This window comes from Mus musculus, chromosome 13, assembly GCF_000001635.26.
Source record: "Mus musculus strain C57BL/6J chromosome 13, GRCm38.p6 C57BL/6J".
Classification (NCBI taxonomy): Eukaryota; Metazoa; Chordata; class Mammalia; order Rodentia; family Muridae; genus Mus; species Mus musculus.
Genome location: NC_000079.6, coordinates 7,162,637 through 7,176,033, shown reverse-complemented (window position 1 = coordinate 7,176,033; position 13,397 = coordinate 7,162,637). Strand labels below are relative to the sequence as shown.

The 13,397-nt window shown below is 38.0% G+C and overlaps 1 long non-coding RNA gene across 2 annotated transcripts in view; it reads left to right on the top strand.

The window, feature by feature from the left end:
• The first annotated feature begins 283 nt into the window (after window positions 1-283).
• Gm35925 overlaps window positions 284-13,397 on the top strand; it is a 37,901-nt gene continuing 24,787 nt past the window's right edge. Inside the window, exons 1-2 of one of the 2 annotated variants that reach the window (XR_003950581.1) lie at window positions 284-493; window positions 11,826-11,875. This is a non-coding gene — a long non-coding RNA (predicted gene, 35925). Of the gene's footprint in view, window positions 494-10,429; window positions 11,876-13,397 lie in introns of those variants that run through there. The other variant, XR_873114.2, reaches the window with a different exon arrangement.

The following is a 13,397-nucleotide window of genomic DNA, read 5'->3' as shown; positions in this document are numbered from 1 at the left end:
ACCTAGGGTGGAGCCTTCCTGCCTAGTTGACTGCATGGTCCAGCCACTGCTGCTGTTGCTTTTCTCCTTCAAGACACTGCTACCTGCTGAGAGGCTCCTGAGCTATTCCTGAGACTACACCCTATCCTGCATGTCGTCACCTGCAGCTGTTTCCAGGCTCCAAGAATGGATTGGCAGAGGATGGGCCTTCCCCCCCATCCCCCCACCCCCTTTATAAGCACAGTTTTCTATTAACATTTGAGCTTTGATCAGGAACCTTGGCTTAGCTCCATTTTTCTCTCGATTGCCTAGTTCCCCTCTCTTTTTCAGCCCCAGCTTGCCTCCCAGGTGAAGCTGGTCTATGTGAGCCTCGGGACAGCTTCCAACAGTCGGCGCCTGGACCAGGGACCTGAAGAATCACAGAAAAACGCTGGAGGAATGCTGCTTGGTGTGGAGCTCCACGGGAAGAAAAGAATCAGAGAAAAGAATCGTATCGGGGCATGGTAAACAACAGGTAAAGTGTTTCTGGAGGTGCAAAGGAAACGGGCTAAGTTTGGAACAGTGCTAACCAGCGGGCTGGTTTCCACTTAAGTTTAGCAGCGATTTTATTCAGAACTAGGAACTGATCAGGCTGTTGTCCACAGTTTTCAAAAACTGCTTTAGGTGAGAGGAATAAGGGTTTAAATTAAATAATCAGGCAGATGTCTGCAGTCAGGAGCTGCATCAGGTGGCAGTAACAGGGCTTGTAATAATAAAATAATATAGAGGAAAATGGATTTTGAAACTCTCCCAGAGGCAGAGAAAAAAATCGGGGGATGCCCTGCCTTTTACTCTCTGGCCCTTAGAGCAGAAATTCTCTGCCCTTTTTGTGTTGTCTAATGTCTAGTCTAATGTCTGGTGCACCACGTGTCAATCCATGTGTGTTTGAGTCTAGTTGTCTGAATGACTGAATGTTCTGTGTTTCATGTTAGAAAATAAAAGATGGCTAAAACTTTATCTGCTGGTTCAGCAAAGCCAAGAGTGGCCACACGCTTTAGCCAAGGATCAGGCACAGCAGGGGAGCTACTGCTGGAAAAGCTGCTCTCAAAGAAAGGGAGTCTGTAGCCTCCTAGTTTTGGGACAAAAAAGGTAATAGATGTTTTTTTTTTTTTTCCTGGAGGGTTCTCGGCAATCGTGATTATTGTGTTTGGCAAATGACAAAGTGCTTTTTTTATCTTATAATTTTAGCTAGAAAAATTGAAATTCTTTGATTGGTCTAAATTTATTAGACTCGTGTAGCTGCTTCATTTGTTTTTTACTGCTCTTAGAGGTATAGTATGCTCTGCGTATCTTCATCATAGAGTATTAGCTTATAAGTTATTGGGTATGATCAAATAGGTGTAACACTGGTAACTAGAAAGTTAGCTTTAAATTGGTAACTTAGGTTTGGAGTCTTTCCAACATGTGGCATAAGGCAGGCCAAGAGGCTGGGCCTCTAAGGATACTTCTAGTTTGGATAATATTTAATGTGATTCTTATCCTAGAAAGTAGAATTAAAAGTAAGATTTAAAGCAATGTCTCTTTAATGAAGCATTAAAATTTGCACTGTCATGCATTCACAGGTATAAATTGGCAGCCAAATTTTGTAACGTGATAGTGAAGTTTTAATGTTGATTCTAAGGTGATAAATTGCTTTGAAATTGGATTTTGCTTTCCCAAAGTTGTAGTTATAGTCTAATAGTGCAAAAGAAACTTAAAAATTCTAAAATCTGTCCTCATGGCAAGAGGAACAAATCTCAGAACAGCCTCAGAGAGGCTTGTGTGACTTCCTTTTGTCTTGCAAATGGTGCCTAAGGAAGCTCTTGAAACTTGCCTCTCCTTGCCTTCAGGGAAAATTCCTTTTAGCTAAAAGAACACTGTTGCAGATCTATTCAGATGTTGTTCTAAATAAAGTTTAAATTCAAAGTTTATAAAAGGTCAATCAGGCTGTAGAATTTATCAGGATATTGCGATTTGACTTACCTACTTCATGTAAAGTTATTATAGTTTTAAGAGTTTGTTTTTTCCTTTGCATCCAGAAAATTGTAAAGAGTTTGCTTCTGGTGAGCTTGTAATCACTGGAAAATTTTGCCTCTAGGTATGGCTTATATAGCTTTACCTCATGTAAGAAAAATTCTTATTGTCTTTGCTTCAATACAAGAAGCTAAGAGTTTGAATCTTTCAGTGTATATTGTTTCCTAAGTGGAAAGTATTTTATTAGCTAATGCCTCTTAAGGGAAGTTTACTTTAAATCCTTGCTCTCACACAAGAAGCTTTTAAGTTCTGGAGAGTAGCTGTTGCTCCAGAAAAGATTCAGAGGCAATATCTTTTTAATACATAGGGTTTTAGTTATACTATAAAATTGTGGCACAGAAAATCTAAGAACAAAAAAATTGATTTGCTTCAAAATTTTATTTTCAAAAGCTTCCAGGAGATGTTAATTGGCCAAGACCTCACCTTAAACTCACCACAGGAGAACTTAAGCCTTTGTTACGTGCTATTAAGTGAGATGCAATTTGACTGGCAAAGAACAAAAGGCTTTGCAGAAAATAAAGAAAGCTTTTATAATTGTTATCAATTATAATCAATGGTAATTAAATATTAGCTGCCTATTTTAGTTATGGTTATTAAATGTGCCCACAGCAATTCTTTGGCAAGAGAAAACATTATTGTAAAGTCATTTTTCTTCTCCTTCCAACCGACCTTTGGCCTACGTGGAGCCGGCCGGCTGCTGGCTGCTGCAGGGCAGGGTCGTGGGGTACGCAGCTTTCCCTGAGTGGTGGTGGCGCGGGAAGCCACCAGAAAGCGGGGGCCTTTGTAGTGATCTCAGAAGAGGGCCTGAAGCGCCAGTCGCACGCTTGCCGTTGCCCCCATGAGCATCTGCCTGTCCCTGCTGGGGGTGGTTGTATTTTTCTCGCTAGGACTCGGGGTGCTCTATTGCCCTTGCTCGGGCTTCCTGGCCTACAACAGATTCGGCTGTTTCACCCTCTAAGGCCTGGGAGGAGGGCCAGAGGCAGGTGAAGCCGAGGTAACATTCACCTCAAAGCACAGTTTTAACATCCTATTAAGGCTGTGGTGGTGCTAATAAAGAACTGTAAGACAAATTCGTATATTTTAGAAAACCTATAACAAAAATTGTGTCTTAAGAACCTGACAAAGTGTCTGTTCCTTGTTCCAAACAGCAATTGATTTGGTTATTACAGAATATTAATATTTGATCTATTGCATGCCATCATTTTAAATAAAATTGACAATCGTTATCCCAAAAATAAGTTAAAAAATTGTTTTTATGCATGCTTTTGTACCTTCTATAAATTCATGCATGCATGCATCCCATTTACTATGTTTAAAAACAGCCTTTCTATGGGAGAAAAGTATATGTGAATTGGATCACACGCTTATTCTTTTGAGTTTCCTTCTGCTTCATCACAAATAATTAAATTGTGTGCTGTAGATGGTGTTTTAAAATGTTAATTAATCAAGCTTTACTTTGTTTATTTATCAATATATACCTCAGAGCTTACAATTGCTTAAAATTGTTCATCCCTCAGATCCTATTAACTCTCAAATTTGCAATTGCTTATGCAACTCATAAGAAAAAATACTGTTCCTTTAAGAAGACTGTTTTTGGACAGTTAAAAATTTGTCCTGGGTTGCTTGGAAAAGACCCCCAGGATTTGCTTTTCTGTTATAGAGATTTACAAAAAGCTTTTATCTGATAAAGGATTACAGATAGCTCCTGAAAATATACAAACTCAGGGTCCTTATAATTATTTGGATTTTAGACTTACTAATCAAGCTGTTTTTCCCCAGAATATAGTTATTCTCAGAGACAACTTTAGGACTTTGAATGATTTTCAAAAATTGTTAATTGATATTAATTGGCTTCACCCCTATTTAAAGCTTACTACAGGTGAGTTGAAACCTTTATTTGATATTCTTAAAGGGAGTTCTGATCCTACCCCCTCCTTCTTTAACCTCAGAAGGATTGCTGGCCTTACAACTAGTAGAAAAAGCTATTGAAGAACAATTTGTCACATATAGATTACTCTTTGCCTTTACATCTGTTAATTTTTCATACAATTCATATGCCTACAGGATTGTTATGGCAAAAGTCTCTTCTAATGTGGATACATTCGAGGATTTCTCCTAAATGTAATATCTTGCCATATTATGAAGCAATAGCTCAGATGATTATCCTTGGGAGGAAGCAGGCACTAACTTATTTTGGCAAAGAGCCAGATATTATTGTTCAGCCTTACAGCGTAGGTCAAGACACTTGGCTGAAGCAGCACAGTACAGATTGGTTACTTGCTCAAAAAGGGTTTAAAGGAACTATAAACAGACACTACACTCAAGATAGGTTGATAAAATTTTTAAATGTACATGAGGTGATATTTCCTAATATGACCTCTTTACAACCCTTACACAATGCTGTTCTGGTATTGACTGGTGGCTCCTCTAAAGGGCGAGCTGGATATCTTATAAATAATCAACAGGTAATCATAAAGACTCCTGGCCTCTCAGCTCAATTAGCAGTTAGCAGAATTAACAGCAGTACTGAATGTCTTTCAGTCTGTGAATGATGCTGTTAATATTTTTACTGATAGTTTATATGTTGCACAATCGGTGCCCTTATTGGAGACCTGTGGTACGTTTAACTTTAATACGGCAGCAGGATCCCTGTTTTCACAATTGCAAAACATCATTCTTGCCCGAAAACATCCATTCTATATTGGCCACATACGATCTCATTCTGGTCTTCCTGAACCTTTAGCAGCGGGCAATGATTGCATCAACAGAGCTCTAATAGGAGAGGCCTTAATTTCAGATCATGTTGCTTTGGCCAAATGTGATCATGAAAAATTTCATCTCTCTAGCCATATCTTAAGGCTCCGACATAAGATCACTAAGGAGCAGGCAAGAATGATTGTAAAACAGTGTCCTAAATGTATTATATTATCTCCAGTGCCACATTTAGGAGTTAATCCATGAGGTCTTATGCCTAATCATATTTGGCAAATGGATGTAACTCATTATGCAGAATTTGGAAAATTAAAATATATACGTTTGTATTTACCCTTGTTTAGGATTTCCTTTTGCTTCTCTGCATACTGGAGAGGCCTCTAAAAATGTAATTGATCATTGCCTACGAGCCTTTAATGCTATGGAATTGCCTAAACTTATGACAGATAACGGGCCATCCTATTCTAGCAAAAATTTTACTTCATTTTGTAAGGAATTTGGCATCAAACATAAAACTGGAATTCCTTATAACCCCATGGGACAAGAAATAGTTGAATGTGCTCATCCCATTTTTAAAATTTGGCTTTTAAAAACAAAACAGGGGCAGTTATATCCCCCAAGGTCACAAAAGGCACATCTTGCTTTTGCTTTATTTGTTCTAATTTTTTTGCAAACTGATGATAAAGGTAAGTCTGCAGTGGATCGCCACTGGCATCCAGTTACTTCTAGTTCTTATGCCATGGTAAAGTTGTGGGATCCATTAACTATTGAATGAAAGGGTCCAGACCAGGTCCTAATCTGGGGAAGGGGTTCCTTCTGTGTTGTTTCACAAAAAGAAGATGGAGCACGTTGACTGCCTGAGAGATTAGTTCGTCAACTGGACACAGATCCTGAATCTCCCAGTAAGTATGACTCTGACCTTGATTATGGCTAAAAATCTTCTTTAACTAAAAAGTTAATTTGGAGCACAGCCTCCTCTCACAGAAGAGTTATACCCTTTCTGTGATTCTCAAAGCCACCTCAAAGCCACCTCCCCCACACCCGGAACTCATAGTCTAAGCTTGATGGTTGCTAATTTGCAATTGAATGGAGTACCAGGACTTCCCCAAAGAAGCTTTTGTACTGTTGCTTTTCACTGTCTCCCATTGTTTTTCAAGCAGGTTACTCAGGCCCTTCAGCCTGACTGCAGCAGGTGTGCAGACTCACCTCCAACAGCGCAGGTGGCAGTTATTAATCTATATGGAGAAGCATTTTAAGTACATATTGTGGCTTTGGTCTGAATTGGGAATAAGGTGTGCTATGAGGGCTGGACAGTCAAAAATGGGCACCCAGATCTCGGAACCATACCAATCAAAGACAGAGGTATGTGCCAAGAGGCCGTGGCTGTTAATAACACACAACAGAGCCATGTATTGTGTGAAATAATACACAAACAAGCTGAACACAGCCTCCATGACAGAAGTGGATGGTTTGGGAAGATCTTAGATTTCCTAAGTCAGGGGCGGCTGCCAGCCACCATAACTCCCAAGCAGGACTATATAGCATAAATAAATTTTATGCCTCAGTCCATATAATTCTAATATTATAAACAGGGGAGAAAATGTAGCCTCCCCCAGCCTCAAAGCAGGCTTATCCAGACCTTGACCTTGTTGCCACTAAGGAGATTACCTAGGGTGGAGCCTTCCTGCCTAGATGACTCTATTGTTCAGCCACTGCTGCTGTTGCTGTTCTCCTTCAAGACACTGCTACCTGCTGAGAGGCCCCTGAGCTATTCCAGAGACTACACCCTATCCTGCACATCATCACCTGCAGCTGGTTCCAAGCTCCAAGAATGGATTAGCAGGGGATGGGCCTTCCCCCACCCCCACCCCCTTTATAAGCACAGTTTTCTATTAAACATTTGAGCTTTGATCAGGAACCTTGACTTAGCTCCAATTTTCTCTCAATTGCCTAATTCCCCTCTCTTTTCAGCCCCAGATTGCTTCCCATGTGAAACCTGGTCCATGTGAGCCACAGGACAGCTTCCAACATTTGGCAGTTTATATCATGTAGAAACTGCAATTTCTTATATTAAAAAAATAATTAATTATAGCAATATTAAAGAAAAATTTCTCATATTGTGGTAACCCCCAGCCACAAAGTTATTTTGTTTTTACTTCATAACTGTAACTTTGCAACTGTTATGAATTATAATGTAAGTATCTGACACAAAGGAGTCAAGACACTTAGGCTAAGAACTACTCACTATCCTAGCACCTGAATTTTGCTTATTCAGACTTGCTTTTCATTAAAGGGTCTGCACTTCTCATTAAAAAGTCAGCATATGTTTTCACATCAAGATCTGCTTACAACAGAGCCCAATATAAGAGAGCAGTGTATGTGCGTATATATGTGTGTTGTGTGTGTGTGTGTGTGTGTATCTATAAATATAGGTATATATGTGTATATATGCATATATATATATTGTGTGTGTGTGTGTGTGTGTGTGTGTGTGTGTGTGTGTGTGCGTGTGTGCAGTTTCACTCTTCACTAAGAAAAATGAGAGTCTTGAAAAGGTACATGAAATTATCCTAAGTTACAGATGTGTTAAAGGGCATACTAAAGCTTTTACTTCAGAATTTCTGAAGTTGTTCTTACAGTATGAGTTCTTTGGAAAGACATATGAATCATTGAAGCACTTTATTAGACCATTGTTATCTATGATGAGCTGATATTTACCATATAATTATTTATACCTTTGCTAATAATATGGGAACTAATAACAACCTTTGTGTGGGCAGAATAATTGCACTAGGTCACCTTGAAGATTGCACAGCTAGGTGGCCTCCAGCAGGTGGTTGTTTCATTAGATCTGTACCATTTTTATTTATGTCTGCTATGTTTCATAAAAGACTGGTAATTATAGAAGACAGCATGGAAATTCTGAAGAATATCATAAAATGATAATCACAGGGTTGGTGATCATAGCAATAAAGTACTAGTTTCATGATATCATAAATAAATATGTGAACTATTCTGTAAAAAAAATAGACATAGACATTAGAGACAAAAATAAACTATGGACTACATTATATTGCTAGCTTGAAAATTTGGTTGCTCCTATTTATCAGTTTAAAGTCATCATAATTTAGAATTTGCATGTCTGGAATATGTTAGAAAAACTTTTGTGGGGTTGAGTTTTAAATAATCAACTGTTATTTTCCATGTAGAGTTTAGTTTTGTCCTTTCTTTGTTAAATATAAATCTGGAGAGCTTTGTTTTGTTTTGTTTTTTGTTTCTTGGGGTTTTTCTGTTTTGTTTTTGGGTTTTTTTGTTTTGTTTTTTTAGAATAGCATTTAAAAAGTACAGGTTGCTGCAAACAAGATGTATTTAATTACTTTTCAGATTTAACTTTTGCCACTATGTTGCCAGAGTATATTTCTGTGGTATCAAAGAAAGGATTTGTTTTTACATATATACATATATATGCAAACGGGTGTTTGTATATGTATGCATATATGGTACTTTTGTTTTACTTTATTTCAGATTTTAAAAATTTAATGAATCAAGTTTTGAAAGTCTAGAACATAATTTCAGATATGATCATATAAAATGATATCTAAAATTTATGAGTAGCATTTTCATTCATATAATAATATGATTTAGAATGAGACTAGATTATACTGCCCAAGACAAAGCAGACTATACATTATTACAATTAAAGAAGTCAAAACATAGATTTATCTGTATTATCAACTTCAAAGACATGCTAAAAATCAATTATCTCTTCTCACGGCAATTCTTTCCTTTATCTTATCTGTGCAAGACACTGACCACAATAGACTTTAATGATTTCTTTATGTCTTTCACATTGCTGCAGTACTTCATGCTCATCTCAGTATGGCTAAGTCTATTCATTCATTTTATTTAAATATGAAATTAAGACCACTCTCTATATTTACCACACTGTATTGATATATGCCTTGATGTTATGCAGCCTGAATTTGTCAATGTTCTTTTATTAAACTGAACAAATTTATGCCAAACAATCTTTGTTTGCATGTTAACATTCGAATACATTGAACCGTGACGAAAAAAGTCCTTTCAAATCTCCATGTTATCAGAACTTACTGACATACGTCTGTGACTCCAGCACTCAGAAGCTAATGAAGGAAGACCATGAGTTCGAGGCTAACCAGGGCTACATAGTGAGATTCTATTTCTAAGACAAAACAAAATGCATGTGCTTCTCACAGTAAATAATAGAGAAATATTTAAAATTTAAAATGTCAGGAATAGAAATAAAAATGTCTTTGACTTAAATTCAGTCCCCAGATCCCATAGTGGAAAGAAAGAATGGACTTCTGTAATTGAACTTCTAACCTCCATAGAGGTAATGTATAATACGTGTCCCTGTATTTACACATGTGCACATGCATGAGCACAGACACAAATGTACATTTATGTAAACACACAAACACACAATAATGATAATAATAATAAATGTAAATGTCAATCTTACATTTTTTCCCAAAGATTCTAGAAAATTTTAAGTAGTATTTTTTGCCTGAGCAGGTTCTATATGTGGGGAGCACACAGTAGAGTAGAGCAGCTTGTATCACACTTGTCAGGAAGCAGAGAGAGAGAAGGACACCTGTGCTTGGAGCCTGGATCAGTTTTCTTCTATGAACGTCATAGGTACCCATTTCATTGGTTCTGCAAGATGTATTCAGGGTGGTTTTACACCTCTGTTTAACTGAGAAGAGCTGATTGTACTTTAGGTGTTTCTTAACCCAATGATTTTGGCAGTCAAGATGAACTGTAGGAAGGATTTGAGGGAGGAAAAAGAAGAGGTGATATAAGTATATTTAAAATTTTTTAAAGGTAATAATATGAATGCTTATCATAATATGAACATTTAGAAAACAAAAGAAAATTAAAATAGAAATCTGTTGTGAGCCGGGCATGGTGGTGCACGCCTTTAATCCCAGCACTCAGGAGGCAGAGGCAGGTGGATTTCTGAGTTCCAGGCCAGCCTGGTCTGCAGAGTGACTTTCAGGACAGCCAGGGTTACACAGAGAAACCCTGTCCAAAAACAAAACAAAATAAAACAAACAAACAAAAACAACCAAAACAACAACAAAAATAGAAATCTCTTGTGAATTTTTCAATAAACAAAACACATGGATCCCAGAACCTTGAATCACAACTCTGACTCCATCAGGTTTTTATTAAAATATTTTTGATAGGGTTTCTTATTATAAATTATAGTCTGCTTGGCTGGATGTTTCCTTCAAGGCTTGTCGATTAGCCTGCGCACATCTATGATGTAAAATGTGTGAACAGCTCGTTTAAGGGAAGAATGGTATTCAGTCTGGGGCCTTTTATTCTATTTTTGTCTATATACTTAAAGGTTATTTTCACCCCCATAACCCCCCTTCACTCCAAAAAGAGACTGTCCCCATCACCTTCATATAGGCCTAGTGAAATGAACTGATACAGTAGGTGGGAGCTGTCATGTTTGTTGCTCCCAATGACTGTTGCAGCTCACTCTACTTGCTTCTATGTTCATACTGCTTCAGAATCCCACCAGAGGAGCAGAGTTGAGCACTGCATCTTAAATCTCATTCAGAACATTTGGATGCTGAATGGGTCACAAGATGGATCAATTTATAACACCTACCCCCAAAATACTCTCCCTTCTGAAACAAAAGAGACAATAGCTACATATGCATTCTGCTTGGGGTATCTGGAGTGTATATAGATTAAAAACAAAAACAAAAACCAATGAGACAATCAGGCTTAATCCATAAACAGTAAATGACTTCTGCATTCTTTTTTGTATGTTCTATTAGTTGTATTTTGGTCAATCAAGATAGAAAGTTTATCCAAAGCAGACATTGTGGGAAACTGGATTCCTCACAGTTCTCTATCTTTCATCCCTGCCACAGTTAAGCTAATGAATCTTTCTGTTTTCAATGAAGGTGAGAGAATAAAATGACCTAGTTTAAAAATCAAAGGGAGTTTTACCCCACAATGTAAGAAGGAGAAAATGAAAGAGGGAGAGGACAAGGTCAACAAAAATGAATGAGTTAATTAATGAACGAGTGAATGAATGAATATTAGACAAGCCACTGTAAGAAACAAAGCAACTTCCTATCCTAATTTTCAAGTTTCTATATTTACTTATTAAAGCATAACAGGGTTAGTGATATAGCCAGTTAGCAGGGTACCACATAAACTTAGCATGGTGGCATGTGTCTGCAATCACAACATTCAAAAGATTGTGGCAAATAAATCAGAAGTTTAAAGTCAACCTAAGCTGCGTAGTGCAGTTGAGGCTAACTTGGATTACATGAGACCCTATTAAAAACAACAAAACAAAACAAAACAAAACAAAATGGAAAAAGAAAAGAAAGTATATTCGACTGCAGTTGATGAAACTGTCATACAAGACAGTAGGGACTAGTCTAGTTGTCTTATAAAATGATTGTGCTGTCTTGAGTCTAAGCACAAATCTGAAATTCCTGTAGAAAGCCACATCCTGTGACTCTCCTGGACTGAGCTATCCTGCAACTTTCAACAAATGCAGAAGAAAACTCTCCGTGCAAACACAGCAGTTTCTATGGAGGTTGGGGAGATAACTCAGCTTTTCACATGAGCTTCTTAAGAATCCAACCTTTGTGAACTGTTCCCCACTTTGATCCACTTACAGTTTAATATATTCAGACAACTGTGCCTGCTCAATAATTCTCCTTAACTTGCTGACAGCCGTGTTCTAAGCCCTCAGTTCTATTTGCACTGCCGATTTCTCTCACTTTTGATAGGCATATAATCATCATCACAGATGCAGAGAAAGGGCCAACACATATACAATGTATGTGAAGCCCTTTGAAATGGCCCTCTTATGTATTTCTCACAGTTTAAGAATAAACAAATAAGCAAATTATTACGATTGCTTGGCAGGCAAATGAAAGTCGTGGAGGTGATTCCTTAGCTGGCCTAAAGGAAATTGTCAAATTTTAATTTTAGCATCAAGAATAACAACTTCAAGGTGGGTTGAAGGAGCCACTTATTAACTTTGTCTTTTCAATTCTCCACAGATGAGAAGGAAAACCTGTGAAGAATCCTCGTTTGCCCTCTTCTGACTTAGGTGAGTGGCTTGTTTTTAATGGTTAAGCATTTTAATTATAGACTTGCCCCACATCTGGTTCTGTAGCCCTAGACTCTCCTGTCTACATCTTTCTCAGTCTCAGCTTGATTTAGAAGAATACTTAACATGTTTTTTTTCCATAAATTTGAATATTTCAAAATGGTGTCAAGTTAAATTTAGTACTACACTGAAGAACCACTAATATTTGTCTGCGTATAGCAAGAAAGTCATAGTTTATATTTAGGGAATTCTTTTGGTAAGACTATTATTAATCTTAAATGAAATCCAGTTTTCTCTTATAATTGTCAGCTGTCATATTTTTGGTCAGTTTTAGTTGTACAAATATCATCTCTGCCTCCTATGGTGCCCAAGCAGGTGTCACAAAAGAACATGAGGCTGCTCTTCTCCTGCATACAGTACATTATACCAGTAGGTTCTCATCTGATGTTAGAGCTCACCTAGAAACTTGGATATACACACACACAGACACGCGCACACACACACACACACACACACACAGCCTTGACTATTTCATATTTACAGCTCACATACAGGAGGTAGGAGCAGTCCTTTTCTAAAGCCTGAGCAAGAACTCCTCAGTTCTACATGGTGTGATGTTTTGAGCTCTAAGAGTTTATAAGGTTGGGACCCCTGAAGCTAAAGAAATCCCTGGTAATGGAAAGTGGGGGGGGGGTCAGTAATGCTCCTTCACCTGCCCACATGGGACTCTGGATAGCTGGCCTGCAATAAAAAGACAAATCTGTAGCCTTTTGCAAAACTTCCCATCATTTGTCAGACCTCCAAGAAAATCCATTGCCACCTGTTTCCTGACCCAGGGATTACTGATAAGAATATCAGGACTGAAGACCTGGCTCAGTAGTTAAAAGCACCTGTTGTTCTTGTGTAGAACGTGGATACACAGTCCCAGAACCTACATGGTGGTTGACACTATCCATAATTCATTTCAGAGGATCAATCTGATCCCCTCTTCTGGAACCCAGATATGTATGAGGTTGACATACATACATTCATGCATGCAAAACACTCATACACATAAAACTAAATAAATCAATTTCATTAAGAAGGAATATTCACATTCTTCTTGCATGGTTAAAAGGAACAATTCACAGACAGGCTCATACTACTTGCAGTTCTGTGCTAAGCCCACAGTTGACACCAGGCTATATCACTTACTACACAGAGGCACTGTCTTTGCAAGGGAAACCAGCTTGGTGCCAGTGTCACAAGGAAGCTCAGTTGGTCCCAACATTCACTCACAATGTTGCCTAGCATCTTGAGTGGGTTCTTCAATAAGTCCCAATACCTTACAACAGACTTTCCTTGCATTCTGAACAAACTGAGAAGCAAAAGGAATAAGCAGAGAAAGAAGCAACAATTTCTGTATGGGTGCAGGATGGATTTTAATAGCAGCTCTGTATGGTTACCTTGGTACCTAACTGGACACTGCTTGCATTTCTCTTCCATGACTGCAATGACCACCAGGGCTGGCACTTGTGGTCAG